Source organism: Neophocaena asiaeorientalis, unplaced genomic scaffold, assembly GCF_003031525.2.
Source record: "Neophocaena asiaeorientalis asiaeorientalis breed wild unplaced genomic scaffold, Neophocaena_asiaeorientalis_V1.1 scaffold14, whole genome shotgun sequence".
In the NCBI taxonomy this organism is placed as follows: domain Eukaryota; kingdom Metazoa; phylum Chordata; class Mammalia; order Artiodactyla; family Phocoenidae; genus Neophocaena; species Neophocaena asiaeorientalis.
Window position 1 is genome coordinate 10608015 of NW_020175192.1, and position 24770 is coordinate 10632784.

A 24770-nucleotide genomic window follows, 5' to 3' on the forward strand; every position below is an offset into this window, starting at 1 on the left:
ACTGTTGGTCTGTAGTTGGTGAGTAAGTTGTGGGTAAGTGTTATTTTAACTTTTTCCTATTGTCTATTATAAGTATGTATTACATTTATAATTCAAAAAATTATTGTGGAGATTTCAAAATTATAGTCTATGGTTAGAAGGTAATATTCAAAGGACATTGGGTGAGGGTGTATTCAGCCATGAAGTGGACTAGAATGAAGACTGTCTTGACGTTACAGACTGAATGTTTCCCCCCAGAATTCATAGGTTGATGCCCTAACCCCCAATGTGATAGCATTTGCAGGCGGGGCCTTTGGGAGGTAATTGGGTTTAGATGAGATCAGGAGGGTGGCATCGCATGTTGGGATTACTGTCCTTATTAAAGAGGAAAAGAGCAGAAGACCAGAGGGTTTTTTCTCTCTCTCTCTGCCATGTGTGGGATCTCACCAGGACTCACCTACCACCCTGCTCTCAGACTTGCAGCCTCCAGAACCATGTGACATAAATGTCTGCTGTCTAACCCATCCAGTCTATGGTATTTCGTTAAAACAGCCTGGGCTAAGACACTCTGCATCAGACCATCTGATGATAGACTTAAAAGTGCTACTAACTAGCTGGGTGACCTTCAGCAGTAAAACTTACAATGGTAGACTCTGTGGTCTCTAAGATCAGCCCTGTCTCTAAGAACAGCTGGGCTTTAAATTATCCTGAAGCAGCTGTGGTGAAGGGTGTCCAGGGCCACTCTGTGAAGGAGCCTCCGTGCACCGACATCTACCAGAACTGCACTCGGGCTACAGGCCTCTCACTTAAGGGGTTGCTGCTCCTCTCCACTTTGCTACTTTGCCGACAGTTAGCTGGGCCCCCGACAGGTAGCAATCAGAGGTGCACTGACCCTTGCCCAGAATGTAGCTTAATGGAATAGGTGTGGATTCCCTCAGGTGAAGATATGGCATCATTTTAACAAAAATAGAGCCACGTTATTTTTAACACTAACTTTGAACAGAATTTACTATAAAATGACAAGTCACCGATGCAATAGTGCCCTTCGGTATGATTGTAAAGTAATGAAACAGTTTTTCAGCGCTTGAACCTGAAGAGGTCCTCGCCAGGCCCTCTGCTTAGAGGGTGCCTCGCCACAGAAACAACAACATGTGTATTATTTGCTTTGCTGTGTTTTGTTCTGTTTTGTTGTTCTTCTAACGAAATTTTTTGGAGGTTCAATAATTTACTGAGTAAAAGAGCCTATGGGAGAGGGACGTGGGACAAGATGAACTAGGTCGGCTGGGCCGTGCGCTGGGGAGTGTGTGGTAGATGTGGGGAAGCGCAGGGGAGCACAGGAAAGGCGCCTCTGCCCCGCGAGCCACAGGGGCACTGGTCGCTCCAGGTCGCCCTGAAGTGGGTGTCTGGGCAGGCCTGTTTCCCCCATAACTAAGCTTCCTCCCTCCTGTTTGCTCTGCAGGTGTGTTGCCTGAAAGCTGCTTAGAACTGCCTGGAAGTCCTTCATCAGAAAACTGATATGTGCAGAAGGGGATCATTCCATGAGAGGCACTGGACCAAGACAGTCCTTCCTAGGTCAGAAGCGTCCAGTCCCACCCAGGATCCCAACCACCCTGACCCAGTGGATCTGGTGGCCACACAGGCAGTCGGGCTGGGCCTGCAGGGCGAGGCCCCCTTCCCCTGCCAGTCTCCAGGGACATCTGAGAGGAGCCACTACCCGGCCCAGGGCACCAGGGCAGACCGTGGTTCAGGCCCCGGGCCTATCTTGATTTATAGCTTTGAAACAGACACACGGGAAACGGGGCTCCACTTATGGTCTTGGCCCAGGTCCCACAAGTCAGTGGGTGTGATTTTGTGCACAGCTTAGAACAAGTCTAGTCTATAACTGCACTACAAAGGCAGCCTCCCGCGAGACACCCCCTGCCCTGTACTGCCAGGATCCATGCCCACTGGGGAAGAGCAGTCTGAGAGCATTTCTTACCCGCCTTTTTTTCTCCAACCTGTGATAAAGTATTTCCTCTCTGTCAATCCCTCTTCATATTATGTGGTGGGTACATTGCTGCCTTTGACAAAGGCGCCTTTAAAAGCCCCATAAAAGATAACTTGCTAGAGTCACGTGGTTATTTCCTCGATGGGGAAACTTATAAGGACTCAAGTTGTGACAACAAAAACGTTTGTTCCTTGTTCTAATAGCTTGAGAAGCGGCTTTCCACTGCATCATGTGTTATCTGGGCTTCTGAATCAGGACTGGTAGGAGGGATGTTGCCCTGAGAAGCAGGTAGCCCTGGTCCTAGTACGGGCTTTGTGACCTTGGACCGGCTGGGTGGTCTTTACTGCGCATTGCTCAAACTCTCTTGGCCTCAATTTCCCCTGCTATAAAATGGAAATAATAATATACTCTCTGTCTACAACACCACACCCAGACAAGCTTTGTTACAACTATCATACCTCCCATCTATTCTTCCAAGTGCCCTTTCATTTTTCCTAAAAATCATTTACTGTCCCCTAAGAGGCCTATATCCCCTCTCCCCTTTCCCTCTTAAGATGGTATTTAAGCCTGAATTCTAGAGTCACCTCTTTGGGTTACTCATTTTTCCTGGGTTCTGTTTGTTGTTCTCTTGCCAGTCTATGCTATGTTTTATTAGAGGAGTCTCAGCCAAGAACTCAGAAGGGGAGAGGGGAAATTATCTTTCTTCCCCACACGGACATGTTCCTTTACTCAGGGCCTTGCACCTGCTGTTCCTCTGCCTGAAATGCTTCCCCCTAAATACCTTCAGGGCTCCCTCGCCCCCTCAGTCACCTTGTCCATGAGGTCTCCCTTGCCTGGCCTATTTAAAATTGGAAACTTCCCCAGCCCCACACCTCCTAGTTCCCTCTTCTGCCATCTTTAGCACTCAGAACCATCAGGCACACTATAAATCTAACTTATTTATCTAGTTACTAACAATCTATCCCCCTCTCAGAATATAAACTTCATGAGGGTGTAGAATTTTGTGATTTTTATGCACTGCTCTGTTCCCTGCAACTTAGAGCAGGCACCTGGAACGTAATAGGTGCTCAATAAATATATTCTGAATGAACAAATCTTTTTCTTCCTATAGAAATTCACTTTCTGTTCCTATTTTCCTCTCTCTCTACACTTTTCTCTGTGTTTCTTCTCTTCGACAACTTCTGTCCAATCAGATTGATCACCTAGTTTTAAACTGCTTTAGTCTAGATTATTATAAAATATATGTATATTGTTTAATTTAATAAATATTTCTTGACCCCCTATTATTTAGGGCATCGTACTAGGCCCTCTTCTAGAGTCAAGGCTATAGCAGCCACTGTTAAAGCCTCAGCTCATACCTCAGTTCAACAGCAGGTAGATAATTCCTGACCTGCCCACAGCTTCCCACCTCTAGCTCCTGGTCTCTCTTCTCAGCCAAAGGGGTTTCTCTGACACAAAGGGAACTTGCATTGCTCCATCCAATTATAACCAGAAGCATGGGGTCAACATCACTGGAAGCAACTTTACTTGATGGGTGGCAGGAGTCAGTGGATCAATGTCCCAGCCTCCAATTCATGGGGCACACAATTTCCTGAGGACCCCATGGGGACTGAGCCCCAACTGTCCACAGCAGTAAAACCCACTTACTAATACACGCTTACTGGATTTTCCCTTTTTTTCAGTTTCACACTGTGATTTCCTCCCTTTGTGTTTCCTGGGTTCATCTGCCAACTCAACTACCTGCACTCAAGTCCTGGTCTCAGGTTCTCAGGAGTAGAGAAGGAGGAAGCTAAAACCTGGCAGTTTGCTGTCTTCGGTTACACTGGAAGACCCACAGGTCCTAAGAAGTACCCAGGCCCCTGGCACTGGGCAGAGACCTCATATTTCCTGCACTGGAAAGCAGCCTGTGCCCTGAGAAGCAGCTGAGCCTCAGTACTGGGAGGTTTCCTGGGTAATCCTGCAGCACACCTGCCAGATACTTAATGCAGTTACACTCTCAGCTGAACGGGAAATCCTGGGCCAGAAAGAACAATCCTAAGTGCATATTTGTAGCCACCCTCTTTGAGCGCTATGGCCCCAGAGAAGACCGATATCCCCCCGTGGTCTTCTACCCTGTCCTCCTTCACATTCTCTGTCTCTCCTCACTCCTTTCTCCTGTCTCCTTTCCTCTTTCTCTTCCTCTAGAAAAGTGGGGTCAGGAGGGATGGAGAGACTGAGAACAGCTCTTTAACTTTCCACGACTGTAGAGGATGTGATCCCTAAATGGGTCAGTAACTTGGTTGTGATTTGTGCCTGAGGGGGATGACACGTCAGCTTAGCAAAGAGAAGAACCACCAGATCATTCGAAGCGCATCCCAGTGGAGTTCGGCAGAAATGACAATCACTGGGCAACGTCAAGCCCAGCACCTGGATCTGCTGCTGCTACTATCTACAAAGTGCGGTTAAGATGGCTCAATCATCGTAGCCCAGATCATAAATCCAAACTGCAATTAAAATGCAAAAGGGAAGATGTCAGCTTACTTGGAACCTCAATGGAAAGTTGCTCTTATTTAGGGTCTCTTCTTTCCTCTTTTTTGGCCCACTGCCATTTGAATAGATGAGAGCACAGGTTTGAGTTTTGCTTTTTTATTTGCTTTGGGGTTTTTTGACATTGGCTTTTTTATTTTTTAGCTTCATCCAGCACAAGTGGGGGGTAAGGAAAGGAAAGTTGAAAGGCTCAAGGCATCAGAAATCCAAGACCCGATTCCAAATAGCCATCCTGACGAGCAGTTTTCAAACAATGGTCCAGGAGCTCTGACGAGGCATCTCACGGCCAACAGGAAGCAGGAAGGGAAGAATTCTGACCCGTACACCTGCTTTACCGGACCAATTCTATTTAATGCATCAGAGCTCTCTAAAGAATTTTGTTTGAGAAAAAAAAATCCCCCTGCTAACATTAAATCTGAAAAGCAGTTATCTTATATGTTAATACCCCATTTACATACTCATTAAGTGATACTCCATTAAGAAAGAATGGCTCCTCCATTTGCTATGCTAGAGAATCAGTGCTTTTCATGTGTGTTCTGGTTTGCTAAGGAAAGTGGGCATTTGTCAGCAGTTTCTATTGTTTGCTGGTTAGTGAACTTTGCTGTGAAGGCTTTTCCCCCCCCATTTTCAGGAAATTCTCCCACTCCACTGGGTACAGAATCGGTGGGACATAGTGCCCTGCTTCCCTCTATGAAAGATAAAGGAACGGATCCTTCTTTCCCACACCCCTGGCGACCACATGACAACATGTGTTCATCCAATTAGGTATCAAGATAGTTTCCGTTGCTCACAATCAAGAACCAAGACTGAAGCACTGTAGATATGAAAATTAACACATCCATGTTTAGTTTTCACTATTATAATAACTTGATTTAAATAACAATGCCATATAGCATTTATAAAGTATAACATAACTAACCAATAGCTATGTTTTATGTTTGTTAAATTTAAGTAAATTATAAATACTAAACCAATAAGTGATGCTTCATGATCAATAAGCTTTGTTTCTGAAATGTGAGAGAGAGAAAATTTTTCTTATGCCTAATTTCCTGTAGAATTCACAGGAATACACTTTGGAAGGGATTGGACAACTGCTTAACTTTTTCAATGCAACCATCTCCCATTTGGAATTTATGCAATTCTCCTGAGACTTCTAAAAGTCACTTACTATACAACTGCAAAATGTCTCCAAACACACCTATCTTGATAAAAGCAGAATGAATGACAAATGTCTTTTACTAGAGTTAACTTGGCCGCAGCATCTCCAGTGCTTAGCCTATGAGAAAAATTAATAGCAGAGGTATGAGTGATGTATACTAGTCAGGATAAGTTATGCTACACCAGTGCGACAAACAAAACCCCAAATCTCAGTGGCTTACCACAACAAAGGTTTACTCCTCACTCATGCAGTTCTGATGGAGGACAGATGACTCTTCAGGACGGACAGCTGCCCTTCAAGAAACAGCTCATTGCCACTTGCCAAGACCATGTAGCCAAGGGGCACCATGTGACCCCAAATTCTTACAAGTCTCCTAGGAAATGTTTAAAAATTCTTTAAACAGGAGTCTGAACAGCAGGAATCTCAGCTGCTGCAGTGCTGTTGTTTTATATTATTTATGATTGCTATTGTGATTATCAGGATTTATAGCAGTCATTAGCCAACAGACACTCTGATGCTCTCCACCAGTAATCTGTCACTCTTCTCTCTGGTTGAAGAGAGTTGAAAGGACATGGGAAGTTACAGAGCACCCAAAGATCCGGGTACTCTTGTGCTAAGGATGATGCAATCCTCCTCCCAGAGAGGTGGCGAGACCTTGATAGTGGAAAAAGAGAGAGAGAGCAAGAGGAACAAGAACGAATGAAAGAGACCAGGCACCCTGTCAGAACTCTAAAACCCGAAGCATCAGAGATGAGAGGGAGATGGTTACAGCACAGCCCAGGTCCAAGTATTTGAGAAGTTGGCTGTACCCTGAGCAGCCATAAAGGGTGCCTTCTGTTCACAATAAACAACAAAAATAGGTATGCCAAAAAGGTGTTTTCTTTTTCAAGGCCACCAGTAACTCCAGCTCCTTGATTCTGATTTAGCATTCACTGTACAGCATCCATGTTTGCCCTGTGACTCATAAACTAATAAAAGGAAGACCTCATCCGGTCAAGAACATAACTGCGTAGAGCCAAAGCCATCCGTGTCAGACACCGTCATTAACTTCACAGGTTAATTTTAATCATTGTCAATTTGTGGGAAACAGTCTTTAGGAATACAAATGCTCTGATCTTACCTGAACCACTTACAATCTTCCTCTTAGCCCGAATGCCCATGCATTAAAAAAATACAATAAGCTAATTGCCATCCTGAGGCTGTGATGGCTATGGTATCAATATTAGGACACCCCCTCCTATTTGAAGAACGATATTTTAATCTATTTCAAAGGGCTTACAATCCATCATCTCATTTGGTTCTTACGAGAACTATCTACAATGGGACATTATGTTTCATTTTCGAGACCATGCGCTAGCTCCCTGAGGAGAAGTATCATTTCTTACAGAGGCGACAAATCTCCAGACCTAGCACGGTGGCTGGCACAACCTAAGTGCTCGAAAATGTTGACAGAAATAATTAGTAAATAAATGAGGGAACGTGTGAAAGTTATTTCTATTTGAATAGTGCGAACACTGAAGTCTGCAGAAAGTGTTATTTGCTTAGGATCACGATGCTATTCGGTGGCAGAAGCCTGTATTCAATCTCCTAGATGTGTGTTCTTCTCACTTAACATACTGCTTTTTATACACAACTTCAAATAAGGAAACCTGATCCAGTGTGCACCCAGCAGGGACAAACTAATCTAATGCAAGACATTATTCTAGTTTTTTGAGTCCCATCAGCTGATATGGTATAAGGGCTAACTACAAGCCAGCTCTACTTTTCACACTCACACCCTCTCCAATGAGGTCTGGATCTCAGTCTGAGGGAGGGAGCGTGTTTCAAATATTTTTAAATATTAATGGTCTAAGACTCCCAAATAAAAGACAGAGATTGATAGAGATAAAAATCAGGACCTCAGCGTATGCTTCCTACAAGACACACTCTTTAAACATTAAGAAATAGATCAGTTGAGTATAAATTGATTTTTTTTAAATACTAAGAAGGCAGTAAGCATAAGAAGGCTGGAACAGCTATTTGGATACGAGATAGACTTCGAGACAAACCGTAATGTCAGGTATATCAACATTTCACAAAAATAAGAAGATGGACTATCAGGAAGACATAACAATTATCAATGTGTATTCAACGGATAATAGTGTCTCAGAATAACATGAAACAAAAATTGGCAAAATTAAAGAAAAACAGAAAATTCCAAAATCACTGTAGTAGATTTTGACCGTCCTTTCTCAGCAATTCATATAAGAACCGTCCAAAAAATCATTAAAGATAGATCTAACCAATAAAGTCACCATGATATAACTGACAATTTTTAAAACACTACAATTGATAACTGCAGAATGCAGTTATCTTTTCAAGTATAAATGGAACATTGGCATAACAGACCACATTCTGACCCATAAAACAATTTTTGATAAATTTAAAAGGATCAAAATCATACAGAGTATATTCTGTGACAGAAATGGAATTAAAGAAATCAATATTAATGCAAGAGTGGGTAAAATCCTATATATCTGTAAATTAAATAACACATAAATAACTAATGAATAAAAGATAAAATTAGAGAAATTAGAAAATAGTTTTAACTTAATGATATTAAAACATATTAAAATTAGTGAGGTTTAGCGAAAGGTATAAGGAGATTTATAACTTTAAATGCTTATATTAGAAAAGAATAAAGACCTAAAATTGATGGCCTAAGTAACCACTTTAAGGAGTTAAAAAGGAAGAGCAAAGTAAACTGAAGGTGAGTAGAAGGAAGGAAATAATAAAGAAAAAAACCCAGAAATCAATGAAATAAAAAACAAAGACAATAGAGAAAACTAACAAGGCCCAAAGCTGGTACTTTGGACAGATCAACAAAACTGACAAACCCCGAGCTAGAATAACAGAGAATTAAAGGGAGAACTAAAATCACAAATATTAGAAATAAAAAATATTTTATCACCACAGAGCCCACAAATGTTAAAAGTATAATAGAGTTCTATAAACAAAATGTGCCAACAAATTTGACAATTTATATGATATGGACAAATTTCCAAAATAATACAACTTGACATACAAGGAAACAGGAAACAGAATATCTTAATATATCAATATCTATAACTATTAGGGAAACTGAATTTGCTATCAAAAATATTCCCCAAAAAAGAAAACTGCAGGACCAGATGATTTCACTGGTGAATTCTATGAAACATTTAAGATCTTACAGGAAGTTTTTCAGATATTGGAAGAATAGGGAGCACTGCCCAGCAAATTTTATAACACCAGCATAGTCCTAAACCAAAGGAAAACTGAGACACTGCCAATACCTCTCATGAATACAGATGCAAATTTTTAAAAACATTTATTTATTTGTTTATTTGGCTGTCCCGGGTCTTGGTTGCAGCATGCAGGATCTTTAGTTGTGGCATGTGGGATATTTTTAGTTGCGGCATGCGGGATCTAGTTCCCTTAACCACTGGACCACCATGGAAGTCCCCAGATGCAAATATTTTAACAAAAGAAAAGTTAATCAAATTCAACACTGTATGAAAAGAATAATACATCATTATCAAGTAGATATTCCCCAGAGTGGAAAATTGGTTTAACAGTCAAAAATCAATGGATGTAATTAATCAAATTCATAAAGAAAAAAAACCATATGATCATTTTAATAGATGCTACCTAGAATTAAGCAAACTCAAGGTCAAGGGCACAGTCCTCCAAACTGGCAAGTTGGCCCAAGACTTCTAACACCAACTGCAATGAGTTTGGCAAACTGCAAAGTCTGAGAGAACAGTCCCTATAAGACTGCCCTCACTTCAGACCATCCAGCTAATTTTGGGGTCCCCATGGATTTCTCTCAGTTTTCACATTCACTAAAATGACTCACAGAACTCAGTAAAGCACTATACTTACTATTACAATTTTATTACAGCAAAAAGGATACAAATTAGAAACAGCCAAAGGAAGAGAGGCATAGGACAGTGTCTGGGAAGGTTCTAAATGCAAAATTTCCATCATCCTCAGGGAAAATCATACTTTCAGCATCGATGTGTAGCAATATTTGTGCAATATTGCCAACCCAGAAAGCTCATCTGAACTTTGGTGTCCAGAGTTTTTATTCGGGTGTCATTATATTGGTATGATTGATTGAATCATTGCCTCTGCTGCCCGAAGGTTGAGCTGACATCACATGGCTCAAAGTTCCAGCCCTCTAATTACATTTTTGGTCTTTCTAGAGTGGCCAGCCCCAACCCTGAGTGATTTCATTAGCAAAAACTATCAAATGTGGCCCAAGGAGCCCATTATCAACAACAAAGACATTCCTATCACTGAGGAACTTCTAGGATTTAGAGGTTAACTTCCAGGAGCTCAGACAAAAGCCAGATCACTCTCTGGATGAAGCCACATAAACCTTACTAAACAGAGGTAGAAAAAGCATTTGACAAAATTCAATATTCAATCATGATGAAATCTCTCAGCAAAGTTAGAATTACAGGGAATTTTCAAGTTGCTAAAGGACATCTACAAAAACCTACATCCAACGCTATACTTAATAGTAAAAGACTAAATTATGTCCCCATGAGATTAAGAAAAATACTCAGATACTTGCTTTCATCACTTCTCTTCCACATTGTACTAGAGGTCCAAGCTATTGCAATCAGATAAGAAAAAGAAATAAAAGGCATAAGTCTCAGAAAGGAGGACATAAAAGTTCCTCTATTTGGAGATAATATAATTATTTGTGGAGAAAGTACCAGGGAAACCACAAAACAGCTGGAAAAATTATTTGAAAAGGCATTTCACAAAAGAAAATATACAAGTGGACAATTAGCTCATCAAAGATGCTAAACATCATTAATAAGCAGGAAATGGAAATTAAAACCACATTAAGATACCACTACACACTCATGAGGTTAGCTAAAATTAAGAAGCCAGACCACACCAAGTGTTAGTGAGGATGTGGAAAAACTAACTCTCAAAAACTGCTCATGGTAAAGTAAAATTGTACAACCACCTTGGAAAATAACTTATCAGTTTCTTAAAATGTTAAACATATACTTACTGAGATATTTACCCTAGAGTAACAAATACATATATCCACACAAAGACGTGTGCACAAATGTTCACAGTAGATTTATTTGTAATAGCCCCAAACTGGAAACAACTCAAATGTCCATCAACAGACACACGTATAAACAAACTAATATATTCATTAAATGGAATACTAATAAAGAATTAAAAATGAAGGAACTATTGATACACATAACAATGTGGATGAATCTCAAGATCATTATGCTCAGTTTAAGAAATCAGGCAAAAAAGTACACATGCTATATTGTTCCACTTATACAAATTCTAACAATGAAAACTTATCTATACTGACAGAAATCAGATCTGTGGTTGACTGATAAATGCAGGTGGAGGAAGAGATGTAATACAAAGGGTCCCAAGGAAACTTCTGGGGGTGATGGAAACATTTATTATTTTTATAAATGATGATGTTTTCTCAAGTGTATACATACGTCAAAACTGATCGGATTTACACTTTAAATATATGCACTTCAATTACACACCAATAAAGTTGGGAGAAAAGGGCAAAAAATAAATAAAGCTTGTTTTGTCAGATCTGTCAACATTTTCTCATACATATCTTCTGGCCAAACTAAAATATTTGTTTGCCATCCAGGAGTGCAATGTTTATTTGTATTTTCTTTTGTTTTTTATGACTTGATTTTTGAAAAATATTTAACTCTTTACTCACATTAGAATTTAAATGAGAACTTTAAAAACGAACTGGATTTAAAAGTACAGTGGGAGAACACAGAAACTATTAGGTTGTACTTGTGTCTTATTCAACATTTGGAAATAAAATTCCTAGTGAGCTAAAAGGTGTCAATGAGGACAGTACACCTCTAATTGGCTAATTAGAAACGCAGTCAGCATGTTTTACCCTCAAAATGAGAGAGAAGTGTCTCAATTACCCAGCAAGTGCCTGAATGTGCCACAATTAGCTAATTATTGAGGACACTATTTCTGTGCTCGATCAGTCAGGCAGTCACTAAGAAAGCGAATGCTAGCATCAAAAATCCAAATCCAGAACTCCCAGAAGTTAATTTTAGTTTGCATGTTCAAGTAGTGGGAAAAAAAGTACTGTTTGGGGGTGGGGATATATATTTCTAAACATCAATCACACTTGGTTGAGGAAATTTTTGCTTGAATTAGGAACGAATGTCAACCGTCCTTTTTTCAAATATTCTATTCTACTTCATTTATAAGTCATCAAAACTTTTCCATGTTTTAAATTCTACCTCCCCAACTTTTTCTAGCACCCAGAAGGGCACAGAACCATAAGCGAAAAGGTAATATTAAATATATTCCTACATAAAAATATAATGGTGTATATAAGGCAAAATGGTACTAAGCTCTGTTAGAGAATCCCTTAACAACAACATATTATCTGACATTTCTTGGGGCTATGATGATCTTATCACTGGTCATTACTCCTAACAATATTATTGGATCTTGAAATATTGAAATTAGAGGTAGCTTGGTGAGCCTGCATTTGTCTCACACTGAGCTGCACTGTCAGAACAAATGGAACCTACGAAGACTCACAGCACACGGTAACGGAAACCTTTAGGATTTGGCATCAGACAAAACAGAATTAAGTTCACAATTAAGTCCTTTGCTTTTCAAAACAAATGTAATTGTTCAGCTCTTAGAACTACAATTTTCTCGTCATAAAGTAGATATAATGCCTGCTTTGCAGTGTAAGCAAACTATGGTAGCTGTCCATCAATGAAGGTTTACTGTGTTGAGTTTCAGGGACAGATACGCATAGTTTTGGTATGCCTCACATCCTCCAGCATTTGGGATCACTGATTACTTTCCTATTAGAAAAAAAGTGGGGAGGGGAATTCCCTGGCAGTCCAGTGGTTAGGACTCTGCGCTTTCACTGCCTGGGTTCAATCCCTAGTCAGGGAACTAAGATCCCACAAGCCAAGGGGTGCGGCAAAAAAAAAAAGACTCGTCAAGATTCTGTCCTACATGACTACAGAAAGCCCAGACCCATATTAAGTATTTGTGATAATTCCCTAGTGGTGATGGCTTCCACTGTCTCTCTTGGTGCCTGCGGTCCATTCCCTTGAGCACTCTCTCCAAGCTTCCTCTTGAAACCTTCCCTCTTCCTCACTTCCTGTAGTCAACGTCCCTTCCCTCTAGCCTCCGCCTTTCAACCGAGCATGGAAACACCCCCTTGTCTTTCACCGCCACCAAGTGCTACTGATGCTGCTGTGTGCTAATAAACTTTCTTTCCAGTTTTAAGTCTTCAAGTATTAAGTTGTTATATTTATGAATTTATTCTCATATACGAACACCATGGACTGCTAATCTCATAATCACTATCTGAAAAATACTCCCGATTGTTATTGACCTTGATCTAGCATGTTTGCCCAAAGACTCAATTATAATAGATTGATTAATTCTCACCCCATGCCTGCTCTGTGGTGTTAGATTGGTGTCCTTACCCTCTTCATTTTTATGAAGAGGAACAGAGAAATCATAAAACATAACACCAAGTCATAAAAATCCACTTGGTAGGGCTTCCCTGGTGGCACGGTGGTTGAGAGTCCACCTGCCAATGCAGGGGACATGGCTTTGTGCCCTGGTCCGGGAAGACCCTACATGCCACAGAGCGGCTGGGCCCATGAGCCATGGCCACTGAGCCTGTGTGTCCGGAGCCTGTGCTCTGCAACGGAAGAGGCCACACAGTGAGAGGCCCGCGTACCGCAAAAAAAAAAAAAAATCCACTTGGTAGCAAAAATAAAACCAGTCCATGGGTCCCTTCATTAGATGGACTTTTAGTGCAACTAGACTATTTATTCATGCAAGAAATATCTGTGGAGGTCCTGCTAAGTGCTGGGGACTGTGCTAGGTTTTAGGAATAATGATGAACAAAACTGTCATGATTCCGGCTTCACAGAGCAGGGAGTCCAGTGAACATAGACATAGAAAAATAAATCTGAAAACGACCTTGAAAATCATATAACAAAAGTGCCTTGTTTTACCAACAAAACCCCCAGAAATGAAATTACTTGCTAAAGACCACACAGTCGGTGGCTAAATCCAGATTTCATTATGAAGGATTTAATCTCATCTTTGACATTAAAATATTGTGTTATATGATCTCCAAGTTGCACACAGTGATCTTTCTAGAATGCTTTCATGTACTTACATGGAACATGAGCCCCAAATGACTACAGTAGTAGTAGCAACATGTCCTGAGAGTTTGCTAGGTTCTGAGCACTCTTAATGCATTTATTCATTCAATCATCACAACTCTTCAAGGTAGATATTATCCCCACTTACAGATGAGAAAACTGAGGCTCAGTGAGGTAAAGTAACTTGCCAAGGTGCCTCAAAGATAGTAATACTCAAAGCTTGCCCTCAAACATGCTCAGGTCTTTCTTATGACAAAATCAATATTCCAATCTCTACACAGATATTATACAGACTACAAGTTCATGAAAGATTTCTTTGGACTTCTGATCAGGATATAAAAAATGTGTAGTGTAATTGAAAAGAAAAGAGATTCCACGGATGACACAGTAGAAGCAGCTTTGTAACAAGCTCCCAAACTCTTTGGAAGGTTGGAAACCACGACATATTTACATGGATTTGGTTAGCTCTGGACTTTGCTAAGTGCATTTGGCACTCATAATTTTTTTGTGTATTTTATCAATTAATACGTTGTTAAACCAGTTGAAAGTAGATGTCAATGGTTTCTTTAGTTCTTCATATTGAGCACAAAGGTCTACACTAGTATTCCATAAATAATGATTCATGGGCTTCCCTGGTGGCGCAGTGGTTGAGAGTCCGCCTGCCGATGCAGGGGACACGGGTTCGTGCCCCGGTCCGGGAAGATCCCACATGCCGCGGAGCGGCTGGGCCCGTGAGCCATGGTTGCTGAGCCTGCGCGTCCGGAGCCTGTGCTCTGCAACGGGAGAGGCCACAGCAGTGAGAGGCCCGCGTACCACAAAAAAAAAATAAAAATAATGATTCACTTATTCTAAAATTTTTTACTGAGTGCATACTATGTTAGCAATGCTTGTACTGCTCAGAATGTAGTGGTGAACAAAATCAACATGATGCTGATTCCCTGTTTGCAGGAGTAATGATTTTAGTCTCTCCTTCCAGTGAGAGTCCTATTAGCTCCTTCTCTTCTGTCTATAGACTCTGGTCTTCCCCAGCCTGAAATAGGCACCCTTCCTGCCCTATTCTTTCACCACCCCCAAAAATATATTTTTTCCTTGACATCTCCTCTTTCTCAACTTCCAACTTCTTCCCATTTCTGCCTCCAAACAGTCTGCTGAAGCTGTTCACTCAATAACCCTTTGGTTAACAGAATAAACCAAGTAAAGGGGGGTATGGTAGGCTGAATAATGGCCCCCAGTGATATCTAAGTTCCAATCCCTAGCACCTGTGACTGCTTCCTCATAGGGTAACAAGGACTTTGCAGATGTGATTAAGTTAAAGGATCTTGAGAAGGGAAAATCATCCTGGATTATCCAGCTCAGCTCTAGATATTATTACAAATATCCTTAAAAGAGGGAGGCAGAGGGAGACTTGAAGACAGAAGAGGAGAAGGCAACGTGAAAATGGAACAGAGAGAGCTTTGAAGACGCTACACTGCTGAGTCTGAAGACAGAGGAAGGCGCCAGGAGCAAGGAATGCAGCTCCGGAAGCTGGAAAAGGCAAGGAAACGGATTTTCTCCTAGAGCCTCTGGAGGGAACACAGCCCTGCACACACTTTGATTTCAGCCCGGTGAAACTCATTTTGGATTTCTGACCCCCAGAACTGTAAGAGAATAAGTGTATCTTGTTTTGAGTTAAGTTTGTGGTAATTTTTTAGAGCAGCATAAGAAGCTAATACAGGGAGTCGGTCCAAGACGCTTCACCCAAATCTATGTTCCCCTGGTCTTCCTGATCACACAGCTCGATGATACTCCTCAGCTTCCTTACAGTTTCTCTTGCCCGGTTTTATTAAAACTCTACAGACTTGAAAGACGCCACGTATCTTGAAATTCTCTCTTATGGATCCCTTGATTCTTCACTACTCTAATCTCTAGGACCACACTATCTCTGCCTCCTCTGAGTAGGTCCTCACTCTTCCTTTTCTCTACAATTTCTGCTCTTCTCTTCGTATATCTCCTCTGTGACAATCTCATTCTCTCTGAGAGCTTTATGTATCACGGTGATGCAGATACAACCAACTCCACAGACCCACTCCTAGTCTTTTGCTTTTCCAAATAAGTTTACCCATCTGTTGACCCACCAGAAATTCAAATTTATATTTATTCAAAAAATTCAACTTTCTTTTTCTTCCCTGTGTTTGCACCTGGCATTATCATTCTCTCAGTCAGATGGAATCAAAACTTAGAGTCGTCTTTGTGGAAGGATGAGGCTTCGTGTTAATTTTTGATACGAATTTCTCACAGTCATTCAATTAATATTTAACGAGTATATACCATATTCCAGGTACTATACTAAGCTACTGACACACTGATGTACCAAAGAAAGTATCTGCCCTAATGGAAGTGATTCTAGTGCAGAAGGTATACAATAAACAAATTAACAAGTAAATATGTATAATGAGGGGTGGTAAGTACCACAGAGAGCAAGAAAGCAAGGGAAGAGGATATGGCAGAGACTGCTAGCTGTTTACCCAATACGTATTCCAGAATAAACTTCGCAGTCTCCCCTGCAATTAGATTTAGCCCCGTGATTAAATTCTACTAAGTGGAATGGAAACAGAAGTGGAATGTGTCATTTTTAGGCCAAAGCACTTAAAAAGAGGTGTATCCTTATGTTTGCTATAGGTTTTTTTCATATATACTCTTAAAGGGATCCAGAATGTACCATTGTAGCATAAGGATTATTTTGAACTGAAGACATATGAGAATCAATAGATGCAGGAAGAGTTGTGGGTTTTTCTTTTCTTTTCTGAGCTTCCCTTAGCAGCCCAAAAGCAAAGCCTCCCAAAAGAATTCAATGGTCATAAATCCCTTCCGCAGGAGTTTTGCAGCCAGGGAAGACTGTCTCCTATCACCTGAGGAGCTGGCACTGGGATAAGAAATTGGCCTGGCAGGCAAGGGCTACAAAACTGTCGTATCTCCCACCTATTCTCCTAAAGCCCCATTTATCTTCCTAAAAGCCATTTATTTTCCCACAAGCACCCTTCCCCTTCCTCTATTAAGATGGTATATGATCCCCAAATTCTATCTGCCTCTTTGAGTCACATTTTTCATGGGCTCCCATTTTCACACATGAATAAACATTGTCTTTTCTCTTGCTAATCTGTCTTTTGTTGATTTAATTCACAGGCCCTCTGTGACTTAACCTAAGAGGTTGAAGAAAAGTTTTTCCTCCTAGACACTATCCAGATTCCTGTTCTCATCTGATAACTGAATTTGTCATATATGTGCATTAAATGTTATCAGGTACATTTTCTGCATCTATTGAGACGATCACATGTAATTCTACATGTAAATTCTAAAGTAAATCTACTACTTTAATAGATTTTTATCTTTAGGTCATTTATTTAATAGATATTTATCTATCCTTGCATTCTTAGAATGAAGCAGAAGCAGCTAACTGGCCACCAAAATTTACTCTCCCCTACCTCCACAGCAAGAGAGTTGAAGCTGGGACTGTGGAAGCTGAGCTACAGACAAGAGTGCTGGTAAATGTTTAAAAATTGGTCCTTGGATTGGGAGAGCCATGATTTGTAGCATTTGCCAGTTTCTGTGCTGTACTTACACTACGGCCAATTTCAAGCTACCAGTGTGACATCACTAAATACAGAACTGGAAGAGATTTTCCAAGAATGCCACTGTCTAGAGATCATATTTTCCAGGCAGACTGACTTGCAGTTAGATATAACCGAGTAACTAGATTCTTGCCAGCAATATGAGAAGGAAATTGATGTGTGCAATTTCTTTTACTTTAAGACAGCAATCAAATATATCCCATACTCTCTCTTTTCTGTCACCTGGAACCCATGGTGACCCATTTTTTACAATGCAGATGATACCGATATTCTAGTAAAAGTATGGTCCTGGACCAGTAGCACTGTGATCACCTGGGCATTTTTTTAAAGGCAAACTCTCATGTCCCACTCAAAACCTACTAAACTAGAAAGTCTGAGGGTGGGACCTAGCACTCTGGATTATTTAACGCTCTCTAGGTGATATCTGATTTGCACTGAAGTTGCACTGCCCTAAGTAATAATAAAGCAACACAACGGAAGGAACCTGGGTCCCTGAGTGAACACATGGAACAGCCAGCAAACCTGGAGCCTTGTAGCATCAGCATGAAAGAGGAATAAATGTTTATGTTCTTTAAGCCACTGAGGTCTTTTTAGTCCAGCAGCTTTGCTTCACCTTAATTCACATAGCTTTGATTTTTTTCATCAGTGCTGAATTTTATTTAATAATTTATTAAAATCATTTATTTATGATTTAATCTACTAAAATTCCATTTTAAACTTTTGCATTTCCATTTATAATTGAGACTGATGTATCTATTTCCCTTATATCTGCCCTAGTCCAGTTTTCATATTAAGGTTATACTGACTGTTATAGGTTCATTTTGTTTATTTGTTGTTTTTCTTTTCTGCATACCATTCCCTGGGCAGGATCTTTTATGATTATCTCCACCTCCAAGACTTACAGTGTTGGTGTGGAGTCTCTGTTCTATGAAAATATGGGTCAGAGCCCCTCACCTGCCAGTGGCCAGCTTGGTTCATTTCCCGGTGATGGGGTCACACCTGTGGTTTTCCACCTCCCAGGCCTCCTACCTGCCCAAAGCTGACAATGGTCAGCGGCGCTTTCCTTGTGAGAAATATTTTAGTGATGTTAAAGTGAACAATCTTAATTCCCTACATCAAACATGATTTAGAAATGTGAGTTGTTAACTGGATATATTTACACATCTGATTCTTCTTAACCAATTTAACTTACAGAATTTTACACTAAGATTTTTACTTAGATTTTTATACTAAGACAGCAAAATATGCTTAATCTCATAACACGTTTGCCCTACCTGGCTCCTTATTTACAGTAGCTATGTGCAATAGATCGTAAATATTCTTTTAACATTTCATTCCTTATTTTAACTGAGAAAGGTAATTGACCAGTTCAGGAGTTTGGATTTCACAAAATTCTTATAAAATACTATGCATTCTTACATTTCCATAATGTAAGAACAGACCAAGAAATCAAGGCTTATAATTTTTCTTTCTACATTTTGAGCCTATGCTGTCTCCCAGAGTTGGGCATTTCCCTGGTCCTATTAAATTCTTCTGTAATGCATCTGCCCCTCTTTTGCCTGCCAAGACTATTGTGATGATCTGCAAACAGGTCTTCTTGTCCATTTTATTCTCTCTCTAAATGATGTTACTTTCTACTACCATAGTTCTAACCATATACCTATGTTGCTGATAATACCTGAAAGTCCCCACTTTCACCAATGCCTAAAGAATGCATTCTTAGTGTCAAATTCAAGGTCCTCAAAGGTCTGGTTTATCTCTAAGTCTTATTCACCCAAATACACGTGAGCCCAAGAGGACGCTTTCCCACTTCATGCCTTTAACACTGCCTTTCTACTCACCTCCAATGTCCTTGCCCACCACTGCTTACAGATATCAAAGTCCTACCTGTCCTTTGAAGCCCAGGTCAAATGCTCTGCCTGATGTCTGTCTTCCATAAGTGTTCTAGCTGACAGTTGTTTCACCTTCTGAAATCCTATAACATTTTTTGTCTCCCTTCTGGCAGTTTTTAGTGTTCTACTTTGTACTTTAGCTCTCTGTTGTCACTTCTGCTTTTGTACACCGATTTGGGTCTCGTTACCGTTGATACACCCCAATACCCAATGCTTGTAGAAGTGGTCATGAGCTGATTGTATAACTCACGTATTTTTTTAGTTAAGTGGGAGAAAAATAACCATCACCACCCCTAACCACCACTGTGGTTTGCTCTAGTCAGACTGGGGACTCTAAGAATTTGATCCAGGACATACTCATAAATTTCAAAGTTCAAATTTCATAGCTTCTGGCAGTTCTTTATACCTCTAAAGGTATCTCAAGGTTAATAATTTAGTTAAATTTAGCATAGCACGTTGGTGAGTTTTTAGATATGCAAATAATGGCTATTATTGAAAGAATTTTTACCTAAGGCTGATTTTTAATGGGTCTCTGTTACTCAAAACACTTCTGTCTTACCTTTTACTGTTTGGGGCCCCTGTGCAGTAAAATTTTTCCAGATCCCTGCAATCTTCGAGTTCTGGACTTCCTTCATTACCTTCAATCTCTCCTTCCAAACCAGCCAATTCTTTCCTTAGCTCATCCCTTTCTTGCAATATCTTGATAATGGCAGTGAAAAAAAACCAACACCAACTGCTTTTCAGTCTTGAACTTCAGAACTAGAGGTTCGGTAGACACAAGATCTGACTTCAAGTTCTTTCACGGTGATAATTATACCAAAAACAACAAGACGGAACTCCAGGGTTTCTGTCTGTGGTACCAGTTTTCTCACCACCCAACTGCTAAGTCAGTGTCACACATCCTAGGTTTCCTTACAACAGCACACCACTTAAGCGATATAGGAATTCGTACCTTGAAATCCACACTAGCTGCTCCAACATATAAATTCCAAAAATTTCACAACAAAAGCTTATTTCTCACTCACATAAAATCCAGTGGCTGCCAGGAGAGAATTCCATTCCATGTAGTCAGGCAGGGACCCAGAGAGAGAAGAGAAATAGGCTCTCACAACTTCTACACAAGGCTTGCATGGCTCCCAAGGTTACCCTGGATGTTATCAACCCCTGGAATATGGGAGAGGAAAATGTAGGGACTTCCGTGATGGCACAGTGGTTAAGAATCTGCCTGCCAATGCAGGGGACACGGGTTCGAGCCCTGGTGATGTACAGTCTATCAGCCATAACTCTATTACCTGGCCATAACTAACTCCTCAGCAGACTTAGAAATGCAGTCTGGCCATGGCCCAGGAGGAAGAGGATCCAGGTTTGATGAATCCATCACTCATGTCATTGATATGGTGACTCATGGACTTGCAAGGAAATCTATAACTGTAAAGTGAGAAGCAGTGTCTTAAAATGGAAAGAGCTTGGTCTTTGACATCAGACAGATTGAGGCTTAAATCTAGGCCCAGGCACTTATTACGTATGTGACCTTGATTGATTTTATTAACTTCTCTGAAACTGATTTCCTTGTTTGTAAAATGGAGCTATATATAGTATCTACTTCATATGGAACTCTGATGAAAAGTGAAATAATATATTTAAGGACATAACAAAGAACCTGCCAGAAACATAAATTAGTATTTATATCAGAATTATTGAAAGAATTGTGTGAGGAATTAGAAGTACAACCTGATATCAGTTTCACATTCCTTATTTAAACAAAAAATTTAACTTAGAGCTGATATTTATGAAACTTCCAGTTATCAAATAATTCCTTCCTGCTATGAAGAAATACCTAGGCCTCCAAAAGTCAATGAAAGGGAATTCAAAAGATTTTATATAAAAATAAATATCGCTTCACCGATGTTCCAAGTAGAATAAAACAATAAGCCATGTGAAATACTTGTGTAAGGATCAGATTTTATAATTTGCAGAGGTGTACCCCAAACGTAGCAGAGCTAGTTTCTTCTTGGACGGGGTTCATGTGTTTGTTATCTTGCCTATGTCAAGACAAAATGAATTTTAGAGTCCAAAACTAAAACATTTTCCATCTTCCATTTGTAAATAGAAATTTTCTGCCTGTGAGCAAGTGCAGGCTCGAAACACACTGAGTGTGTGCGACCAAAGCTTCAGGTGTCTTTGTAAATCACCAGAAAAAGTTCCTGGCATGAAACTTGCCTGTAACCACATCCCGCCAAGGAACGTCACTACCTCTTCGCACCAAAGCAATACGCCATCAATATTTTTCTCCTCATTTTGCCACATTTAGTCCCCAATCCTCATTTTGTCAAAAATCGCTCTGAAAAATCCAAAGTTCACAAAATTGGAAAACATGTTAGAAAGTTTCAAGCAACGAAATAGAATGTTGTGTGTATAGTGTGTGTGTGTATAAGGAGTGATCGAGAAAGGACAGCGAGTGAGCTTCCTGGAAAATAAATCCAAAATATTAAAGTTGGCCCATTGGAATGTGGAATTACACATACTCTTAAGTGCTGTTGCCACGTATAGATTTTATTATTCATATTGAAATTTCAGGAAGATCATTTCCCAGAATCCAGTGTTTCTCTTTTCTGTCTAGAGTCTGGGCCGTTTAGTTCCTGATTTTTTGTAAGAATGTTTACTCATGCCCAGATGCTGGATTTGTTCCATCTGGCAGAGTAGAGGGATAGAGGTGAGTGCTTAGACGTGAGGGAGGCAGAGGATGTGGTAACGTTTGCTTTCTTTCTCTGTTTTTGGTGGTGATGTCCACACACAGTTACTGAATTTATGGAACTGTTTTGACTTAAGAAAATCATAGTTTTTACCTGCCTCATGCTTCTTTCTCATTGCTCTAAGAATCAAAGTTTAAGGTCTATTTGGGATCACCTGCTGACAATAATTGTCTCTGAATGATCTTAAAATACCAAATGTCAATATGTACAGTTGAGAACTGGTATCTAAGTAGGAAATGAGCCCCAACAGGATGTGAACATGAATTCATCCTGATCATGTTAAGTAGGAAAATCCAGCCATTTTCCAAATCCAGTGGGGTGAGCCTTGCCGGTACAACACAGGGTTGGTAGGCAGATCCAAGGTCAACCACTTGGCAGTCAAGCAGCAAGAGCTTCACTCAGGTTGGTTATACCCAAAAAGCGACTATTAGTATGTTGGGGAATCCCTACCCACTGAAGATTTTAATCCTGTATAAGAGCTAATAAATAAACCCCTCATGACATGTTTCCCTTTACAGTGCCCTACAACTGTTAGGACTTCTTCATGAATATATTTCATTTGCTCTTCACAAAAATCCTATGAAATTTCTTATTAGGCATCACTAACACCACTTACAGGTGGTAGAAACTAAGTCTCTTAAATTTCCAAGGTCACAGAAAGATCCAGAGCTAGAACCCAGCTCTCCTAATTCCTAGCCCAGGGATTTCAAGCAGTTGTCACTCACTCATAAAGGGAAAGGGCCCTTCATTCTCCTTGGATGCACCATGATATTCAATCAGGCTTGAGTTCCACTAAAATCCCAGTTTTCTGGGTGCCTGTTATTCCAAGGAGTCTGGGTTGGAGGCCAGGACAACAGAAATCATGACAAAAGAAAGGAGCAAGGTATCATGTCATTTATCCTCATTACAGTCATTTGCTTTTTGCAAGACCTTTAGGAATCCCTCAAATTCAATTTGGTTCATTTCAACAAGTATAGACGGAGAATTTAGTCTCTCATCCTAACATCCCAACCCAGTAAGGCACACAGAATAGGTAGAAAAGGAAGGGAGGAGATCTTAAGAAGCAGTATCTGTGGCAAACTCTATCTTCCAGAGATGACCACAGCAATACCTCCCACTACATATGCTCTTCTTACCATGTGTTATGGACTGAATGTTTGTGTCTCCCCCAAATCCCATATATTGAAACCCTAACCCCCAATATGATGGTATTAGGAAGTGGGGACTTTGGAAGCTAATTAGGTTTCAATGAGGTTATGAGGGTGGGGCTCCCATGATGGAATTAGTGCCCTTCTAAGAGGAACAGACACCAGAGCTTCCTCCCTCTGCTATATGAGGATATGGCAAGAAGGCAGCCATCTGCAAGCCAGGAAGAGGGCCCCCATCAAGAACTTGCCAGCACCTTGATCTTGGACTTCCCAGCCTCCAAAACTGTGAGGAATAAATGTCAGTTGTGTAAGCCACCCAGTCTGTGGTATTTTGTTATAGCAACTGAGATGATTAAGACACTGTGTAACCTTGACAGTTCTCCCATTAAGTGGTAGTCTGTATGGTTCCCATTCCCTTGAATATGGGTGAAAGTCTGGGACAGCTTCTACCAATAGGGTGCAACAAGAGACAAAAGTGAAGCTATATGACTTCCAACACGAGATCATAAAATGTCATACACATCTGCCTTGGGATGTTCACTCACAAAATCCAGCCTCTGTGCTGGGCGGAAGCCCAAACTATCACAGAGGAAGACTCGGTGAAGAGGCCCTGGGTACATATTCTGGTCGGACAGACCAACTGAGGTCCTAGGCAAAGGTGAGCGTCAACTATAGACTTGTGGGTGAGATGCCTGAGACGATTCTAGTCTCCAGCTATTGAAACACTCCCAGCTTTGTGTTTTCCCAGCTTAGACCCTAGAAAATGTGGGACAGAGACAAGCTATCCCCATTGTGCTCAGTCCAAATTACTGACCCAAAGAATCCATGAGCAGAATGTTTTATAACACTAAGTTCTGGGGTGGCTGTTGCAGCAGTAGTAGCTGGAACACTGTCCCTAATGTGTGACTGAAAATGGTTCCCTACCTTCATATCCCCAACATGCAAATAAGTGGACAGGTGAGGTGGGTGAGATGCTTACCAGAGACCAAACAAGCTTCTACCTGACCTCACACACAGGAAAAGACTGTGTCCACTGCTCAATGACATCAGCATACCTTGTTACTGCCCATCAGTCACACTGTACATTATTTGAACCATTGTGTGAAAAATCCCTTCTTCTCATTCTAATAATTAGGTCCTTGCTGAATCAGCCCTTCCTTAACTGATCAACAACCAAGGGAAGCTTTGATCTCCCCCAGAGCCATGGTCCAGTAGCAATTTTGAGCAAATGACTGCAGTAGCAGCATTTCTTTTCATCCCAGGGACAGTTACACTCACTCATTATTTGCCAGATAATTCGTGAATTTTGAGAATCTTGATCTAAAGCAATATTATGTGGATCCCACGTCAGTGGATCAAACATCCTGTGAGACCCTGGATAGTGATACTCTCTGAAGCTCTGCAGTCAGAAAACACAAATTTATACTCACAATATGTATTGATCTCAATCAAGATGAATCAATGTCCCTTTCAGGATAGAAGAAGTCCAAAGCAGTGGACTTGTAACC